Raw genomic sequence first — 21,245 nt, forward strand, 5'->3', positions numbered from 1 at the left:
ATGTAAAAAGAGAAATTCAGCTCTTATAACCTATTATTGAAGAAACTACCTGATGAAATCCAGAAAAGAATCAAAATAAAGAACTCAAAATTGAAGAAGATATGGTAAAGAGGACTAGTGACAGGCACTGGATCCATTTAAATATACCAAATACGCAGAACTGTGGTTGCAAAGGAGATATTATATATCTTGATAATATAAAAAGTAACACTATAATAGGTGTCAATAAACTTTTCCTAAAAAGAGCAAGAGAGTAAATAACTTGGGCTTGCCAGCCCCATGGTCTCTGTCAAGACGATTTAATTTCACTGCTGTAGTTCAAAAGCAGGAATAGACCATACACACACCAAAGGATGTGGCTCTGTTAATATGAAAACTTTATTTACCAAAACAGGACCATGTTGTTCCCATCAGGACTACTCCTATCACTGTTGTAACTCAAAAGCAAGAATAAATAAGACATAAACAAACGAGGGGCTCCTGGGTGGCACGGCGGTTAAGCATCTGCCTTCAGCTCAGGGCATGATCCCTGCATTATGGGATCGAGCCCCACATCAGGCTACTCCGCTGGGAGCCTGCTTCTTCCTCTCCCACTCTCCCTGCTTGTGTTCCCTCTCTCGCTGGCTGTCTCTATCTCTGTCGAATAAATAAATAAAATCTTTAAAAAAAAAAAAAAAGACATGAACGAGCATGGGCAATTGCACAAGTTAACAATAAAATTTTATCTACAAAAACAAGCAGCAGGCCAGATTTGGTTGTAGTTGCCTAACCCTATAACAGAGGGGAGGGAAAAGAAATGTATTATGATAAAACCCCCATCTTCTTAGTGGGGGTTTTAAAACTACTATCTAAAATTGAAATACACTGTTTTTAAAACACATAAAAATCCCTTTTAAATTTTTTAATATATTTTCCTTTAACGATATTTTAAATATATTTTCTGTTTTTACAGAAAATAATATCTTTGGGGGTTAAGAAATCAGTCTAGGAATATTACACAGTCATAAAAAAGAATGAAATCCTGCCACTTGCAATGACATGGATGGAGCTAGAGAGTATTATGCTAAGTGAACTAACTCAGAAAAAGACGAATACCGTATGATTTCACTCATATGTGGAATTTAAGAAATAAAACAAATGAGCAAAGTGGGGGAAGGAGGCAAACCAAAAAACAGACTCTTAAGTACAAAGAACAAACTGGCGGGTATTGAAGGGTTACGTAGATGATGGGCACTAAGGAGACGACTAGTGATGAGCACGGGTGATGTATGGAAGTGTTGAGTCACTAAGTTCTACTCCTGAAACTAATAGTACACTGTATGTTAACTAACTGGGATTTAAATTTAAAAGCATAATAAAAAAGTCAGCCTAAAATTCATTTATTTTCTGTTTCACCTGTTTATTTTCTCTATCAGTTCAATTCCAATAACAGTAAAAAATTTTTTACATTTTTTTAAAACTTTTTTACTTTAAAAAACTACTCGATTTTTTTCTATGCTACAGGATTCATATATTCCATCACTGTTGCTTTTAAAACCCTTTTGTAACCACATACCCAAAATAATGGGTATGACTGCATTTCTTTAAAATGGTCACTGAAACATACTCTTGCCCATAGATGTCACTTGGAACTGAAAAACTTCAGAGTATAGACTAAGTGACTTTGTTAGCATTTCGATCTGTCATGTTAGGTTCAATATTCTCCAGATTTGACCCATCGGACTTCTCTGCTTTTTCCCTGAATTACCTGCTATTTTTCTGTATCATGTCAGCTCCACTTTAAAATTGGCCACTGTTTTTGTTTCTTCAGCTTACGCTCTTTGGTCAACTCAGGTCAACTATCCTGATACTGTGTGATCCCCTCTCATATCATCTGACCCTAAAAATACATCCTTGCAAAATCAAAGAATGTGTTTTTCTTTCCGAGTCATCTTGACAGGTATCCAGTTCCCAAAGTAAAGAATTATAACGAATTTCAGGCATGGAGAACACTGGGGTGAGAAAATCCTTTCATGGAGGCCTCTGTGTCCAGCCACCGTGCACGCTCCACCTTTTGTCCTTTAGCGAGAAAGGAGATCATCCAGTCTCTGCAGATGGGAGTGCTGTCCATGGAACACAACTGAAGTCAAAAGGGACTTCCCAGTTCTCTGAGAAAAGCAACAACTGGAGCTTTATAAGAAAGTGCCAGTAACTCATAAACAACTCAGATATCTTTTACAGGGAGAGTATTTCTAAAACAATAAATCTTTTGCCTGATACTTGTTCAAACACGAACTCAAACCACCTGAACCCTTTATCAGTTATTGTCTTTCGTTATGATTTCTTTCTTAATCCTTGAAAAATCATACTACAATTCTATACATGGCCAGAACACCTTAAACAAGGTTGCCGATTATTAATTAAATGCCAGCCATTTAAATTTTAATACTTGTGATAGCTTCTACCATCTATTTGAACATTCATCTAAATACAGTAGTTCAGGCCTAAACAGAAGACAAGAAAAACTTTTCACCTGAATAATCCACATTGCCTCTCATGAGTAATCTCATCTCAATACCCATCCATTTTCTGGAAATCACTGTCACTGTAATACAGCCAGTTTTTTGAAGAAAAAGAAAAATGAAGTTCCTTGTACTGTACTGATTACATCTATTTTTCTGATCTCATCGTGGCTCTTAGGCTGTGTCATCTCAGTAACTTGTTGGATAATTTTTTGATATATATGTTACTCAAGGACCATTCAAATATTTAAAAATAAATTTCTCTTGAAGAGAAAAATCTATTCTGGACTTCAAATAGAATAATTGTCCTGCACTCCTTAAATAGTAAGGTGCGTCATCAGAAGCAAAGCGCCAAACACTCAGGGTCCCTACAGAAATAGTCATTTTGTTTGTGCAGCTGCACATAACCTCACATATCTCAGCCCCATGCATGCTGGGTATTTTTAGTAACCGCTCAAGTTGCTTATCTCTCTTCAGCGTATTCTTTCATAACCCTAAGAAACTTCTGCCACTCTAAAAATTTATTACCATTTTACTTATAGCCAGTGAAAAAGTCATCGCTTCTCCACAGATTTCCATTAAAGGAGTTTAGATAAGAGAATGAGATCCTATTAGCAACGCAGGAATCACATGTAGTCTTCATCCACAAGGATAAGCATGGTGGTAACCACCCAAAGCCAATATGGCAGTCAGAATGGCTGGGCCAGTGAGGCACGTTGCTCTGCTGCAGAATGTCTTGATTCTTACATTGTGATCAGTGGTAAGGACAAGAGTGAGTAAGGGCCATGGTGTATTTATATCGGTATATCCAAAATATTTAGGTGCTTTCTATATTCAAAAAAAAAAAAAAGGTTGTACTACTAAATAATTTTTCATCAAGCTTCAACTTTCATTCCAGAAACACAAGGAGAAGGTTGCTATATTTGTTCTTTTTTTATCTTCTCACCTATGAATAAGAAAGGCAGGTGTTTAAACAGCAACATCTGAGATCTAAATTCAATTCTAAAAGGATTTTTAGACTGATCAGCTAAATATAAAGATAATTTACTGGGTGAGGTTGTGAACTTCCTTCATAGCATGGTTTTAAGATCCTGAGCCATCATTAGAAAACAACTATTTACTTTGGACTTAAAAATAATTGCTTTAAAAAAATCTTGGATCCAGAAACTTCGACATGTCTCTTTCGTTGGTATTAACAGTCTGTCTAATGTTATAGTTACAAGCATGACCTCTGGAGCCACAGTACCTGAGCGCAAATCCTAGGATTGCCATTTATGAGCTTGGCTAAGTTATTTATGAGCTTGGCCAAGTTATTTATGAGCTTGGTCAAGTTAACTTTTTGGTGACTCAGTTTCCTGATCTGTAAAAATATCTTGTCAAAAAAATGTTATAAAAATTAGATGTGTGAATTTAATGCTCCTGGCATATGGTGAGCACTAACTGTGATTGCTGCTATTAGTCTCATTGCACATCTGACATTTTACTTCTTTTCAGGATAAAATGCTTTGTTTAAATTTTATTTTCTCAATGCCTTTACAGAAATAGGCTACTATGGAAACCTGGCATAGAGGCAAAGACAGAGACACTATTAAATTATGTTATGCCTTACGAACTCACGTTATGTATTCATTCATTTATTCATCCATTCATCTGGCATGTATTGAACACGTATTATGGACCCTGTATAGCACAAGACCCTGGGGACACAAAGATAAATAAAATACAATCTTCAGAGAAGAAGAGAGAGTCCTATATGCTACTAAGCATATTAATGTCTCAGGTTTTGGTCGAAGAATGAAGAGCACAGTGGAGGTGTGAGTGAGGGAAAGACAAATTTCACCCTGGAGAAGGGTTAGGAAAATCTCCACTGAGGGAGGGGTGCCTGAGCTGAGTACTGAAAGATGAGCAAAGTTCCTCTGGGGTCTGAGTTAGTTTGAGGGCAGAACAGTACATGTAAGGAAGGACACAAGGACAACTTCGGTAGGTAAAGCAGAGTCCCTCCAGCAACCTAGTGGACGAACTGATACAGGTTCTCCCACATGCCAGATAAAATAGCATAAGAAAAAACAGCAAGCTTGAAAGAAGGAAAAGGAAAACAACCATAGTTTCAGGATATGAAAGGGACAACCAAATGCAGAGTCGTAGATCAAACTGATGTGCCAAGCTCCCAGGAGTTGTCGGCCCTCCTTAGAGAGAAGGCTGAGTGTTAATATCAGGCAGGAAAAGGAAAATAATACAGCCCACGTGAGGTAGATAGCTGGAACTGAGAGCTCTGCACTTAGCCCAGCCCATCTAGGAAAAGGGAACTAGAATTATTCTCCCCACCAGCCTAGAGAAGTATCAAGAAAACTTGCCATTTGCCAGGAACTCAGGGTGGGGGAAAAATTGAAAACCCCACATCTAAGGCACATTTGCATAGGAGGGTCCAATTTATATTTTCCCCATCAAAGTCCCAAGCTAAGACATTAACATAAAGTTGGTCTGAGACCCATGAACCCACTAGAAAACTGGCAAAACTGGTATTTTCACTACAGAGGACACTACTCCCACAGGGGAAAAATCAACGTCTACTGAAGATGATCTCACAATGAACTAAGTTAAAAAATCACACACACACACACACACATACAAACACACACACACACACACACACACACGGAAACAATCCACCACAATGAGAGAGAGTCATTAAACATTACAAATGGAAAATTCACATTACAAAAACTAGATATAACAGATATGAACAAGACTATAAAATAAGTAAAGTTTAAATAATAAAGGAGATAAAAGTGGGAATAGAGACAACAGTGAAAGAACAGGCTGATGATGTTGAAAAAAGACAAAGAACAGAGGTTAATGCAGCATTGTCCACTTAGATAATTACTTGGAGCTCAGCATCTCTACAGTGGCAGGTGGGGTGGGGAAATGTGGGGAGAGAATGGAGAAGAGGCATCAAGAGATGAGTCCTGGGGTGCCTGAGTGACACAGTCGGTTAAGCATTGGACACTTTTCAGCTCAGGTCAGGATCTCAGGGTTGTGAGATCAAGCCCTGTGTCGAGCTCTGCACTCAGTGCAGAGACTGCTTAAAACTCTCTCTCTCTCCTTCTGCCCCTCCACCCTGTTATCTCTCTGTCTCTGTCTCTCTCTCTCTCTCAAATAAGTAAATAAATTATTTAAAAAAGAGAGAGAGATAGAGATGTCCTGAAATGTAGACAGGATAAATTTATATAGGGACCTGTGCCATCCTAAAAAGTTTAACTTTATCCCTCAGCAAGGAGAAGTCTTTAAAGAGTTTTAATCAAGAAAGTGATGAATAGATATTTATTTTAAGATGCTCTCTTTTACGGTATTTGGAAAATGAGTGAAAGGAGACAAGAATGGAAAATGGAGACCACTTGAGATTTTTACAGTAGACCAGATGTCTTTAGTTTTAAGTTGCATTTATAGGCTAAGGAACATTCAACAGCTCTTATCAGGGTTCCAAACTTTGATTGCCCTACAAACAGCAGTAGAGCTCCAGAAGCTGCTGGACTGCATGGAGCATTTATGCTGTCAGATGGTGCAAATGTTGGGGATACAAAGCTGAGCAAAACACAGGCTCTGTTTTCCTCTCCTCCAAGTGATCATAAACTAGCAGGAGAATCAGACATGTAAATAAATAATCATTACACAACATGATGTATATGAGACAGGAATGAACAGAACGGGGGAGGCTGGGGCAGAGTGTTGACACAGGCATTACAGAGAAAGGAACATTTGAGTTGAAGTCTGAAGGAAGAGTGAGAATATTCAATGCAGGAAGAATTTTGTAACCTCAGTGACTCATGAATATAACACCAAAAGGATGTAAATTCAGGAACCACTTTCCATAAACTTCACATCTTGATGATATGCTGACATGAGTCATCGTGTGGTATAAGTGAAGAATAAAACTTGAGCCTCAGAGAACTTTTGATTTAATAATTCTTTATTTTGGTATAACAGAATAATTTTACAAGTCTTACACATATTCACTTCTCCCTACAATAACTCTGCAAGGTTGGTCTTATTCTACCCGTTTTGAGATGAAGAAATTTATTCATAGAAAAGTAATTAAAAATAAGATGAATGCACAAGAAATAACAAATGTTAGCAGCAGAGCAGAGTGTGTAATGATGGTAGTGGGTCCACATTTGTTCCATCTCACAGGGAAATTCCCAACTGTTCTGATCCATCTAGGCCAGGACACCATAGTTTTCTTTCCCACTTCCTGCTTTGACAAGGTGATTGTATGGTGGCAGAATATGCCATCCCCAAATATGTCACTCTGGCATAAAGATATTTTGAGTTAAGGCCAAATGAGAAGAAGCAGATATAAGAAAAGCTCTCTGCCCTCTCCTATTCGCCTAAAAGCAGGATATAAACTTACAAAGAACCCCCTCCTCCAAGAAGAACAAGAATTAATCACAGAGACAACTTTAGACCCTTATCAGCCTGGAGGTGGCACCAGAGGAAACTACATCACAAACCTTGCTAGAACTAGTGTTATCTACCGTTAGTTTCCCATTTATCTGCGTTCCCACAATTTGCTGCCATGAAAACTCAAAAGTCCTTTCTCTTTGTCTTGTCATTTTTCTAAAATTATATTGTTCCTTTGCTAAGATGCTATATAAGCCCAAGTTCTAACCAACCCTTTGAGTTACTCACCACTGAGTGCTTCCATTTGTAAGCATGATGCACGTGTTAATAAACTTCTGATTGTTTTCTTTTTTTAATATCAGACATGTTTTAATCAGAGAGGTAAAAGAAAATCTTCTCATTTGAATTAAATAAACTGTTAAACTGCTAGATGACTTTTACTGGCTTAACTTTTACATAATTTGAGTTTTGTTCATTAAAAAAACAAGAATTTATATGGGCACCTGGCTGGCTCAGTTGATTAAGCATCAGACTCTTGACCCTGGCTCAGGTCATCCTAAAGAGATCAAGCCCTACCTCCAGCTCTTTGTTGGGCCTGGAGCCTGCCTAAGATTCTCTTCCTTTGCCCCCCAACCCCATGCTCTCCCTTTCTCTCTCTCTCTCTAAAAACAAAAACAAAACCCACAAGGATTTATTTAAAGTTTTAAAATGTGCTAATATGAGGCTATACTAGTATATGCAAATATCTAATATATAACTACGAAATTTTCTTCAAATGTTCTGTATACATACTTGATAGCAGTCCAGCCCACCACAACCATTCTTTAAGATATGCATGGCCACTTTGACCTGCTCTCAGGGAGCCTTTCCTGGCAAAGCACAAAAGATCTCCCCACCCCCCCCAAAATGAAACTCCTTTCAGTGAAAATGCTGGAGCTCACGGCCAATCCCAGACCAATGTAAAAGTCCTGTTTTCCACACCCCTGGGCCATTTCATTTGTTGCTGAAGAAGTTCTTGTGGATCACGAAACAGAGAAACCACTGATGCTGGAGGCAGGATTATGCAGTCTTTGAATATATAAGGTTAATATAGTCTCTCTTATGAAAAAAGGCTGGAAGAGGTCAGAGATGACTTATTCACTCTCATTTCCTCAAAAATAATACTCTGTATTCTCGTTTAAAATTTTACACCCCGGCAGAATAGTCCTGGCCCCAGTTGGAGGCCAGTCATGCAGCTGCCCCTGCACCATACGGCCCTGGTCACTTCCCCTCACAGGCCCACAGGGGCTATCCCCCTCTTGAGCTCACATGGCTAGCAATTTCGTCACTGTGCGGTAGGAAGTGAGAGCATCCAGGGCTGTGCTCTCTGCCTCCTTCATAGGGGAGTACTGGGGGGAAACCTACCCCAGAACCTGCAGCCCCCATGCCACCAAGACCAAGAGCTGTCCCCAAGCTATTTATTAATGTGTCTTTCATCTATTCAATTTATAGGACCTCAGCCAGAGAATGTAGGAAAGTACTAGGAAAAAATATTTTCTCTCCCCTGCAAGTACTCCACCTTTGTCCAGGGCACGAATAAAGGCCCAGTACTTTTAGACGGTGTGTTGTCCATGGGCAGTAACCATTAGTTCCTGAGAGCAAGTGGATCTCAAGCTGAATCCCTCCACATCTTGGTCTTTCCTTCCCTTCCCTGGCTCCATTTGGGCAAGTCTGTCCCTCCACACCTTCTTCTCATAGCCCTGTTGCCCTTCCACTGTGCTTCTCACAGCCTTGCCCCAAACTTATGAAGTGTTTATAAGTAAGCATCTGAAAATGCTTGCGTTGGTGTTTGATTAAAGTCTGGGGATTCCCCGGAGTTCAAGTGAAGGTAAGACACGGAAAGAAGGGGAAATACACAGAAATCAGATTACTAGTCAAACTAACTCTGCCATATGTTCTATAGCCTAAAGAGTCGATTGGAGTTCAGAGAAGGAAAAGCTAATTTAAATGTAGGATATGTGCCAAGCCAGAGCCAGGCTGGGATGGAAAAGTGGCATTTAGAGAGGAGGAAGAAGTTTATAAATTTGAGAACTGAATGGAATCCTAGAGATCCTGGAGTCCTCCTGCCACCCCCACAGTTTAATCTTGGCAGAGAGCCATATAAGCCAAGATCCAGCTTGGACCACATGGAGCTCTGTGAGAGACAGGCCTACCAGAGAACATCATTAATGTCAAGAAACGGTGGGAGAACAGGACGACGCAGAGAAACATAATCTGTGAATAATGAGCTTCCTCCGACAAGCAGAGCCAGTATTACAATTTTATTAAGTACATAATTCCTGCCCATTAAAAAGTCCATTGTCTTGATGACCTGGGAGCCACTAGGGGAACAGATTTTTCTTAAAAATGTACTATTTGCTTGATATTAATTGTTTCTTCCCACTCACAAGCACATTAGAGCTAGTGGGACTTAAATTGCTTTCTCTTAGTAAGGAAGCTTCCTCTTGGTTGTAAATAATACATCTTTGCTTGGACATTAAATCTTTAGGCCGCTAGCAAACTACTGAGAAAATTATTTTCCACCATAATATACTCTCATTCAAATATGTAAAAAAAAAACTTTGAGTTTGGGGGAAGAACAGCCACGTACAAATAAACTCTAAGTGTAGAATTAAGTGAGGTCAGGAAACCACTCTTACTTTACTACGAGGGCTGGTAAACGATCCCTGAGGCCAAATCTGTGTGCCACTTGTTTTTGGAAATAAAGTTGCATTGGAGCACAGCCACACCCAATCATTTGTGTATTATCTACTTTCCTGCTATCATGGCAGACTTGAGAAGTTGTGAAAGAGACTGGATGGCGTGCAAACTGTAAAATATTTACTACCTGGCCTTCAACCAAGGGTTTGCCAACTCCTGGTAAAAAGACTTAGTTCTGTTACTGCAAAATGTGATTCAGAATACATCCCAATCCCTCCTTATTCCCTCTCTCTCATAAACATTTATTGAGCAAGCTGCTATGTGCTAGGCACTAGAGTAGACATTGTGAGGGGGTGAGATGGGGGGAAGTACAAATGAGCCTTGAATAAGACGAGCCTCCTGCCAAGAAAGGGGTAACATGAGTAATTTCAAGGTGTGTTGAACGCTGAGATAAAAGTGTGCTATGACACTATGAAGCCAAAATAAGAGAACTTACCGGAAACTGGAGAAGGCGTTCTGGAGACATCAGACTTCAGCCAAGTGACAAAGAACAAGTAGCCGCTAGCCGATAGGAAGGGCTAAAAGGAAACCGGAGGACTTAAGAGCCTGTGCTGGCAGCCCAAAGCCAACATTTGGCTCTTTCTCTTTGCATTTCTGCTGTAACAGTCTTAGTGGAGATAATGCACACAGCAGGCAGGGGAGACAGGGGTGTCTGGAACATTACAAAATCCCCATAGTCCACTTACTTCACAAGGACTCGCAACTCAAACACTAATGAAGGAAACAATGAAAAGCTTTCATAGGAAACCTGTGTCAAATGAAGTTTCTGTCTCCAAGAAATTCTAGTCATATTTTTTAAAGCCACTTAAAACTTTCTGAGAAATAATTCCACTTGCAAAAAGCATAAATGTATTTTTTAACATGTAAAAATCTGGGGAATCGCCACTATGCAACAGGTGAAGAGAGAAAGCTTTTTCTGTCTCATTTTGGGCTGCAACCCCAAAACCAATTCAATGAGTGACAAATAACCCCCTAGAAAAAATTCTTTGTAAACTTGTCTAGGTGGCATGAATTGAAGGGAACAGAGAAGGTCCTACGCTCCAGCAGTATCTTTTCCGCCAGCCCCCATCCTGCCTTGCACAGTAGCCCTGGGAGGCACTCCTATGGGTTAGCACAGCTAATTTCCAAAGGCCATGGCCTGTTCAGGAGTGTACATTTGGTACCTGAAAGGTATCACACATTAACGTCTTTCCTTTTACCGAGAAGACTAGCAGGAATTATTTTTTCTGACTAGTTACTAAAAAGTAAAACCTAAAGGCCTAGGACAAAAGCACAAACCCTGTCAGGTGTTAGGGGGGCAGGAAAGAGGCTGAGCATAAGAGACTGCACTGGAAGATTTAAGTGGATCATACATAATAAAAAGAGGGCCAGAGGGTGGCCCAGCCCGTTAAGTGTTGGACTTTTGATTTTGGCTCAGGTCTTGATCTCAGGATGATGGGATTGAGCCCAGAGTGGGGCTCTGTGCTCAGCACAAAGTCTGCTTGAAAGATTCTCTCCCTCTGCCCCTCGCCTCCCTTGCTCCGCCCCCTTGCACACACGTGCACACACACACACACACTCACACACATACACACACACACTCTCTCTCAAATAAATAAATCTTAAAAAAAAAAAAAGGCCAGAGAACAAACAAACAGGAAGCATAAAGATTGAAGGCCTGTTTTTGCATACATAGCATCTGCGAATGTGTGTCTGTGTTGGTGTATTTGTGTCTCTACGTTCCGTAGGGGCAGGGGTTTCAGAGGGAAGGAAAAGGTACTTTTTGGAAGTACCAGAAAGAGGAAGGCACAAGTGGGCAGAGGTTATCAGAGAAGAACTTTCCCACATTCCAACTTTTGCTTAGCCATTTTTTAAAATCATCTCAATTCTATAGGTAAGGTGAAAATAGATGCTAAGCCTGGTGAAGGTCTTTCCCCGTATTTGTGTACACGACGTGAACTATTTGGAGGTGACTTGTGGTCAACAGGAGACGAATACTGGTATTTTTCCATCTTGAGCATCATCCTCTGAGGATTAGAAAACGTTGTTTTTAATGTATTTATATTCCTTGCTTTTTATAAATCTTGTGCCTCCTAATTTTGAGATTGCTTCCACCAAATGCCAATTAATTCTCTCAGTTTGGTGAGGGGATCACCATACACTATATCTCAAGTCCTAAAGGGAAGCATTGGAACATCTGTGCCTGACTCTCTAAGGGACACAAAACTTACCTACGCCCCCTTCCTGCAGCTTCTATACAGTTGGAGTAAGAAGATTATGTTCGTCTTGCCTCCCCAAGGGAGAGTGGGAGGAGGGCTTCTCTTTTTTTCTCAAACCGTCTCAGCTCAGGCTGCTATAACAAAAATATCATAGACTGCTTGGTTTAAACAACAGACATTGATTTCTCACAGTTTGGGAAGCTGTGAAGTCCAAGATCAAGTTGCCAGCCAGTTCAGCTCCTGATGAGAGCCCTCTTCCTGGATTTGTTATCACAGGCAAGTCCTCGCCCATCTCTTCTTATAAGGGCTCCGTCCTCATGATGTAATCACCTCCCAAAGGCCCAATCTCTTAATACCATCACACTGGGGGTTGGGGCTTCAACATACGAGTTTGGGGGAAGACACATTTAGCACATTGCACATGCGAAATGGTTCTTCAATAGAACCGCTGTAGGGACTCGGGTGTCTGGCCAGAGGGAGTATGACATCTCCCCACCCCGACGCCCTCAAGTAATGAAACTGGTTTTCCTATGTGGTCTATAATCCAATCCTGAAGGAAAGACCCAACAAAGATGATATTTCAAGAAACACCATTAGCATTACATTAAAATAAGGAAAGAGCTCACAGGGGGCTTCTTTGCAGGCCACCACCCACGCTGGTTCATCATCTCCAGCCTTTCCTGGTGGTGGTGGCAGGTAGGGAGCGTACACACCTAAAAACTGGGTCCTTTATTTAGCCTAGTCTCAAATTTCAAATGCCAATCAGAAAAGGATAAATCAAAAGACTTGATAAAGTCACTCCGAATTAGTAGAAATAAGGGTGCCTGAGTGGCTCTGTCAGTTAAGCTGTCCAACTCTTGGTTTTAGTTCAGGTCATGATCTCATGGGTCATGAGATTGAGCCCTACCTTGGGCTCCACACTCTGCACAGAGTCTGCTTGAAGATTCTCTCCTTCTAGCCCTTCCTGGACTTGCACGCACATGAGTGCACTCTTTCTCTCTGTCTCTGTCTCTCTCTCTCTCTCAAATAAATAAATAAATCTTTTTTTAATGTAATAAAAATAAAAGGAGAAAATGACAGACCTACAGTACCAGCGGTGATTTCTCTTCACCATGCGCAGATTTTCCTTGGTCCTTTTTCTGTACACCAGTCAAGCCTGCCCCGCAGACTGCAGATGTGAGGGTATCTTGGACTTTATGTCAAGCGTTTCTACCCCTCATACAACATTGTCTAGTGGGCCACTTAATGTCGTTATTTTCAAGAGACTATCTCTAAGCAATGGCATTGCAAATATTACAAAATTTATTCTCATCTGAGGTACAAAATGGTTTTTTTCTAAATCCGTAAACTAGAAAATAACATTAAGAAATAAAAATACTGCTGGGGCACCTGGGTGGCACAGCAGTTAAGCGTCTGCCTTCGGCTCAGGGTGTGATCCCGGCGATACAGGATCGAGCCCCACATCAGGCTCCTCCGCTATGAGCCTGCTTTTTCCTCTCCCACTCCCCCTGCTTGTGTTCCCTCTCTCTCTGGCTGTTTCTATCTCTGTCGAATGAATAAATAAAATCTTCAAAAAAATAAAAATAAAAGAAATAAAAATACTGCTGCAAATGTTAAATTCACAATGGAAAGAAAATCTTCCTAGAGCTGAATTGTCTAACACAGTAGACCCTGACCACTGTAGCTTCTTATTCTTTTAAGATTTATTTATTTATTTTAGAGAGAGAAAGAGAGACAGAGAGAGTGCGTGTGCATGGGGGGTGGGGTGCGGTGGCAGAGGGAGAAGGAGAGAGAATCTCAAGTAGATTCCCCACTGAGTGCAGAGCCCAATGCTGGGCTGGATCTCATGATCCTGAGATCATGACCTGAGCTAAAATCGAGAGGCGGATGCTTAACCGACTGAGCCACCCAGATGCCTCCCACTGTAGCTATTTAAATTAAAATCAAAGTAAAAATAAAGAAATATTCAGTTTCTCTGTCATACTAGCCATGTTTCAAGAGTTCAAGAGCTACATGTGGCTAGTGGCTACTACACTGGACTGTGTAAACAGGGAGCACTGTCACCATTACAGAAAGCAATATTGGACAACGCTACTCTAGAGTTTCAGTCACTCCTTTTTGACACTGAGAAAACAACTCCTGTTTTCTCTGCATGACTAGATTCTTAATATTTTAATCCTCAGTGAATTTGAGCTTTTGTAAAGTAGGAAGGTGTGTATATCAGAAGCTTGTAAGAACACAGTATTATTCCTCATTTTAGAGACAGACCAAGTTCCTTGCTAACTTTATTTTTAAACAGCCTTATTAGGGTCAAAGGACAGGCAAAAATCCAGAGTTGCAACACTTTTTTCCTAGAAGCTTAATGCCTTTCAGATTTCTTGCAAACCAAAAAAACTCAGCACTGGGGAATTTAAAATGTTGAGTTATTGACCTCATGCATTTAGCTGGTTCTCCGAAGCCTTCACGGTTTCTCTGCTAAACACAGAACGCACTTCTTTGTATCACATTCTTTTCCCATATTTGCAGTCCTCACTTCCTTTGTACATGATATGTGTTTTAAAATATTAAGGTTACTCTCTTCACTGACATGAATAGATATGAGTGCAAGGGTTGAAGAAAAGAGAACTTTCAGGAACATTTTTTGGAGTTCTGTGATCTTATAGGCTAATAAACCTAGAGACCTGGTGTTTGCTTGAAACAAGAACAGTTATGAGTTTTGAATGTTTTAGATTTCACTATACAGCTCTTCTTCCCCACAAAAGAACAAACTTGAGTAAATCTTTGTCAGAATTTAAATTTTCCTCTCACTGCTTTCTCTGGAAATACTTGGAGGACGGGATCATCAAAACCTACATTCATTGTCTAATGAAAACATGGTCAAATCTCAGACATTTTAGCTAAGGTGAAGCCCAAATATATTATTTAATATATTAAATATATTTATATTTATATATAAATATATTTATATACAATTTTATATAATTTATATATATTTACATTTATATTTCAGTGGGAAAAATTGATATTTAACCTATAGATTTTCACTGTGATTTTTTTTTTGAAGGAGAGAGAGAGTGTGTGTGTGTGCTCAGGGAGGGAGGGGCAGAGAAGAGGGAGGAAGAAACTCAAGCAGACTCTGTGCCGAGTGGGAAGCCTGACACAGGGCTCATCCCAGGATCACCAGAACACGACCTGAGCTGAAATCAAGAGTCAGTCACTTAACTGACTGAACTGCCCGGGTGCCCCTTGTATAATATTTATTATGGCTACCACTGCATGATTTGGAAAGTCAGACATCTGAAAATAAATTATGGTGAAAAAGAATGCTATTTTTAGTATATGCAGAATTTATATTTTTAACTCTTAGGAACTTTTTTAAATGGAAGAAGATCATTAATACATTCCCCCACCCTTTCCTACAATTAAAGAAAGACTTAGACCGACATTAGAAAGCTAATTAATAGTGTTCAACAATTTAGGTAATGTTATTAATTTTCAAAAGTTTACTATGATCCTCATAGAATTTTCCCAGACCCAGCCATAATGTTAGATATAAAACAAACCACATAGGATAATAGATTCAGGGAAGAGAAAGAGAAACAAAAGCTTGCATAAAAATAATGGCAAAGGATTTTGAATTTCCAGGAAGGGAAACATCCCAAGGAATTCTAGATGGGGTAGGCAGTGAAAAAAAGAAATAATAGGGGAAATGCTGTAATCAGTGCTTTTCAGACTTTAAAATGCATGGGAATCACATCTCATCCAAATGAAGCTTTTTATAAAATAAATCTAGATTAGGACCTGAGAATCTGCATTTCTTTTTTTTTTTTTTTAATTTTATTTTATTATATTATGTTAGTCACCATACAGNTTATATTGTGTTAATCACCATACAGTACATCCCCGGATTCCGATGCAAAGTTTGATGCTTCATTAGTTGCGTATAACACCCAGTGCACCATGCAATACGTGCCCTCCCTACTACCCATCACCAGTCTATCCCATTCCCCCACCCCCCTCCCCTCTGAGGCCCCCAGTTTGTTTCTCACAGTCCATAGTCTCTCATGTTTCATTCCCCCCTCTGGAGAATCTGCATTTCTAAGAGGCTTCCAGGTTTTGTTTAACAAAGCGGCGGTGGACTCAACTACTATCATCAGTACCTAACTCACATTTACACTGATGCTTTGTTATCTAAGACTGGCCCTCAACTAGTTGCCCTTATTTGATCATGAATGAGTGAAATCGGATTCTGTGAAATATCTGGTCTTACACAGCAGCTCAAATCTTCCACACGTGTCTCTCCCAAGCTGAATGGCATTAGGTATACCAGTAGTTCAAAGAAGTTTGGAGAGTGTTGAGTCAAACACAAACAAGTTTCTCTACTGTCAGACTCTCAGAGCCTTTAACACAACGTACATTATGAATCTTCAAGAGAAAGAATTGACCACACACAATACTTTCTTCCTAGTTAACCTATTAATACCTCCTGGAGAAACTTGCCTACAGTGTGAATAGTGACGTATTGACAAGTTCTGAAATCTCAGTGGTTCTTAAGTTCACAGCTCCTGCTTTGGTCAATGTAATTGGTGACTGATACTTAAGGATAAGTCACTGATAAAAGAGTTTTCAAAGATGGTCAAGGCAACAGGTTAAAAATAATGATGACCTTTATACCAGTCAATCAGATAGAGCTAAGGAGAGAATATTAGTGTAAAAAACACTGGAAAGAGCACGATGTTGAGAATGTACAGAAGGCATATTATAGAATTAGGATGTTTGAAAACCATCCTTTCACTTGGCACAGCAGAGCTGTAACCTCTAAAAAAATGATAGTGGTAAACAGGACAGACTAGTCCTGTGCGTACTGAACAGAAACAGAATGGCTCATCATAAGTAAGAGCAGAAGTGCCCCACCCAGGGACACAGTTTAAATAGAAGTTTTCCAATCATGCCATACAGGGCCTTGTGTTCATTGCCTCTGCATGCAAGGAACGAGAGGAAACGTTTACCAGCATAAGATCTGGGAAGACTCATCTCATCTCTGCCTGCCGTGACAACTGGGAGAGATCTTCTAACTGTATAAAATATGTGAAACACAAAGGTTCAAGAAATACTTCTCTGGCCTGTCTTTAAAATGGTTATGCTGAAATAAATAGTAGATTGAAGTTTTGCCTAGATCAAAGAAGCTTCAACCAAACCAACTTTCTCTTTTACACAAACATAGAATTGTATGCTTTCCAACTTCAAGAGGAAGTAGCAAATACACTCTTATGATAACAGAATCTCCCTGATATCGAAGACCCATCCCATGAACCTGGGATATAATGGTTCTCAAAATGTAATTGTATTGGAATCACCTGGAGAGCTTGTTAAAACACAGATTGTTGGGACCCACCCTGGAGTTTCTGATTCAGCTGGACTGGGATGGAGCCTGACGATTTGCATTTCTAACAAGTTTTTAGGTGATGCTGCCACTGGTGGTCCAAGAGCCACACTTTAAAGAACACTGGAATGGAAGGAGCCTAGTGATCACTTGGGCCATCCCCTTTCCCTCACGGATGAAGAGTCTGGGGCACATAAAAGAAATGATCCCCTAAGATGGGGTCATAAACAGCCCCCTTGACCACATGTCTGTGTGCCATTCCCATGCCATTCCCGTGCTCTCCTCTCCACTCCTGTATCAGGAAAAATTGTGAAAGACTTTGATGTGGGCAAAAAAAGATGACCTTATGTCCTGTCCATCCTCCCTTCTAATTTATCTTTGCTTTCACTATCTCTCAACTATTTTACGACTCTGGCAGTGGTAGAAAATGGATCATAATGCAAATGATTATTTTCTGAAGAAATGCAAATGAATTGGGATCTGCAAAATACAACTGGTTGTTGGGCTGTCAGTGCTAACAAAATATGCATTATAAGTAAAACTAGACAGCATTCTTAATTGCCTGTGCTTGTGTGTGTGTGCATGTGTGTGTGTGTGTGTGTGTCTTTCAATACCCTCTTAAAGTTCTAACATCTTACTGGGTCCCACATTAAGTAATGAGTTAAATAAAATCCTTGTTACATGTTTATTTAATATTTGTATTGATTTGAGTATCATGATTTTACCTTTTTTTAAAAAAAATTATCTTTTAACCTCCTAAAAAAAAAAAAAGAGTGATTTTTGAATGGCAGAACAAGGACCTACAAAAATCTGCAATAAAGCTTGGGCAAAAGTCAAAATCAACTTTTTCCATATTCCAGACATTAACTAAAGAATTACAAAATTCCAAGTTGTGTCTATCCAGAAAAAGGGCAGAATCTTGGTAAGAACCATCTTTCCCTCCCTAGCTTCATGGTAGCCTTGAGGACCAAAAGCTTCGTAACTGTAATAGCCATGCAAACCAGCAGTCTAACTGAAGAGGGTAGATGGGTTTGGAACTTCCCCAAAGCCCCATAACTGTCAACATTTGACCGGCTTATGGCAAGCTTATTGAAAATCCCCATTCTCAGGACGTGTCCTTATTTGACCTCCCTCAGAACATGCTCTGTAACAACATCCCTGATTCTAGGGAATTTGAAAGAAAAAAGAAAAAAATCAGAGGCAATTGTTTTAACATTGTAGCTGCCTAAGATGATGTGACTAAGAGGGGCTAATCAAAACACCTGAAAAGAACAGGGGAAGGTGAGGTCCATAAGGGACTTTGAAAAGCTCACATGTTTTCTTGGAAGTCTAGTAGAACACATGCAGGGCTGTATGCATACATAATAAACTAATCTCTCATCTTTAGCTTGCCTTGACGCTCAAGGCAAAGTTGTAAACTGCTAGCAAGATCACTGCAGATATAGCCCAACACACAAAGGCTGGGAGAGTTATTCATTCAAAGCATTTATGGAAATCTCTGTCTAATCATTAGCTGACCACTAAGCTAACCAAGCAGAGACTTCAATGGCCACATAGGACAGAAAGCACAGGCTTTACAGAAAGAGTGCAGGAAAGTCACTAAACAAATGAATAAACAAACAGCAACAATATAACAAAAACAAAAAACAGGCATAACAACAAACTCTGAAGAAAGCATCTGATTTCGAGAGTTGCCACAATGTATTGTTTAAAACAGAAAAATACTAGACACATAAAAAAAAACAGGAATGTATAGCCATGCAAAAGAAAACGAGTCAATTCTCCCTAACAAAGTCCAGACTTTGGACTTCTTAAATAAAGACTTTAAATAGCCTAATAAACTAAAGGAAAGTATGAGAATAATTCAAAAACACAATCAAGCTAAGCAAAATAAGTCAATCAGAGAAAGACAATTATCATATGATCTCACTGATAGGTTGAGAAACAAGGCAGAATATCATAGGGAAAGAGAGGAGAAAATGAAACAAAGTGAAACCAGAGAGGGAGACAAACCATAAGAGATTCTTAATTTCAGGAAACAAACTGAAGGTTGCTGGAGTGGAGGGGGGTGGAAGGGATGGGGTGGCTGGGTGATGGACATTGGGGAGGGTATGTGCTATGGTGAGTGCTGTGAATTGTGTAAGACTGATGAATTAGATCTGTACCCCTGAAAGAAAAAATACATTACATGTTAATAAAAAAAATACACAAAAGAAAATGAAATACTGAAAAATAATTGGCACTTGGTTTTTAATCTGGAAGTCTTTGATGTTCAATAGCGTCTGGTAAATATAAGCAAATGAATGAATGAATGGATAAGAGGCCAAATAAGTTTGCCTATTTTTTATGTGTTTAAATCAGATTTATTATTGAACATTATATTATTTTTAATAAAGTATTGAAATGCCATGGCAAAGAAAAAAAACTCAATCAAGAAAACCATTCCATTTACAAAGGAAAAAAATTAGAAATAAATTTTTTAAAGCACAAGATTTATATACTGAAAATCTACAAAATGTCAGTGAAAGAAATTAAAGAATATCTACATAAATGGAAAAACATCACATATTCACGGATCAAAAGGCACTATTATTGTTAAGACGGCAATATTCCACAAACTGATCTGCGCATTCAACCCAAACCCTCTCAAAGTGTCAGCTGCTATTTTTTTTTTGCAGAATTTGACAGGTCAGATCCAGTGCAGAGCCCAACACAAGGCCCCATTTCATAATCCTGAGATCATGACCTGAGCCAACATCAAGAGTCAGATGCTTAACCGACTGAGCCACTGAAACTTGTGGGATTTAGACATCCTAGTTTCAAAATTATTTATTACAAAGCTACAGTAATAAAGTAGTAAAGACAATTTGGTACTGGTGTATTTCAATGGATAAACAACAATCTTTTCACTCTCTTGGGTCCTCGCTTCCAAGATAACCAAGAAAAGGAGGAATAGTGGTCGTGCCAGAAAGGGCTCTGGCCAAGTGCAGCCTGTTTGCTGCACCAGCTCTGCCTTTTGTGTGCCCAAGGACAAGGCCATTAAGAAGTTCATTATTCAGAACATAGTAGAGGCCACTGCCATCAGGGACATTTCCAAAGCAAGTGTCTTCAATGCCTATATGCTTCCCAAGCTGTGTGTGAAACTACATCACATCACTCTGTGAGCTGTGCCATTCACAGCAAGGTAGTCAGGAATTGCTCTTATGAAGCATGGAAGGACCCAACACCCCCACCCCGATTTGGACCCAAGGGTGCAACCCCATAACTTCCACCAAAGCCCGTGTAAAGAGCTAAGTCCTTAAGGACTGAAGAAAAACTGTTCTCTGGAAAAAAAATTAAATGGAGGATATAATTTAAACACACACACACACACACACACACACAACAACAACAGCAATAATCTTTTCAACAAATAGTGTTGGAACAACCAATGAAAAAGAATAAAATTGAACCCCTACCTCACACCATATATAAAATTAACTACATGGATAACAAATATTGTCTCCCATTCTGCAGGCTGTCTTTTCATTTTGTTGAACATGTCCCTAGTAATCAAACTGGAAAGCCAAATGTGTCTTCCCCACAGAAACAATACTATATGTATGTCAGCCACATGGGGGTGGGATAGGCTTGGGTGAGCTAATCTAGGAGCAGTTTTAGAGGATGTGTAAGAAAAGGCAACTGCATTCCTACTTCCAAACAACTAGCTTATAAACAAATTTAGATCAGACCCATTCTTCTGCTCTTCAAAGATTTTTTTTTATATGTGTCTTTTCTATTGCTGTTTTTGATCAAATCGATGCTGCATTCCTCCAGAGAACTCCTGAACATATGTTCTGAAATTTTACCTCCTGTCACCCAGGGTAGAGAGGAAGATGGAGCAGGGGTTTTCCTGAGCGTGTGGCAATCGTAATGACTCATGCTACTTCCTTATTCTAACCCTTTCTATGAGTGGGGTGGAGAAAGCTCACAGTCAGGCCTGGAGGAAACCATCTTTACTGAGAGGGTGTCCTTCATGTAGTGATT

At 39.6% G+C, this 21,245-nt stretch overlaps 1 pseudogene; it reads left to right on the plus strand.

The window, feature by feature from the left end:
- The window catches only part of LOC100464426, a 67,069-nt pseudogene extending 46,564 nt beyond the window's left edge, over nucleotides 1-20,505 (plus strand).
- Nucleotides 20,506-21,245: the final 740 nt, after the last annotated feature.

This window comes from Ailuropoda melanoleuca, chromosome 1 (genome assembly GCF_002007445.2).
Source record: "Ailuropoda melanoleuca isolate Jingjing chromosome 1, ASM200744v2, whole genome shotgun sequence".
In the NCBI taxonomy this organism is placed as follows: Eukaryota; Metazoa; Chordata; class Mammalia; order Carnivora; family Ursidae; genus Ailuropoda; species Ailuropoda melanoleuca.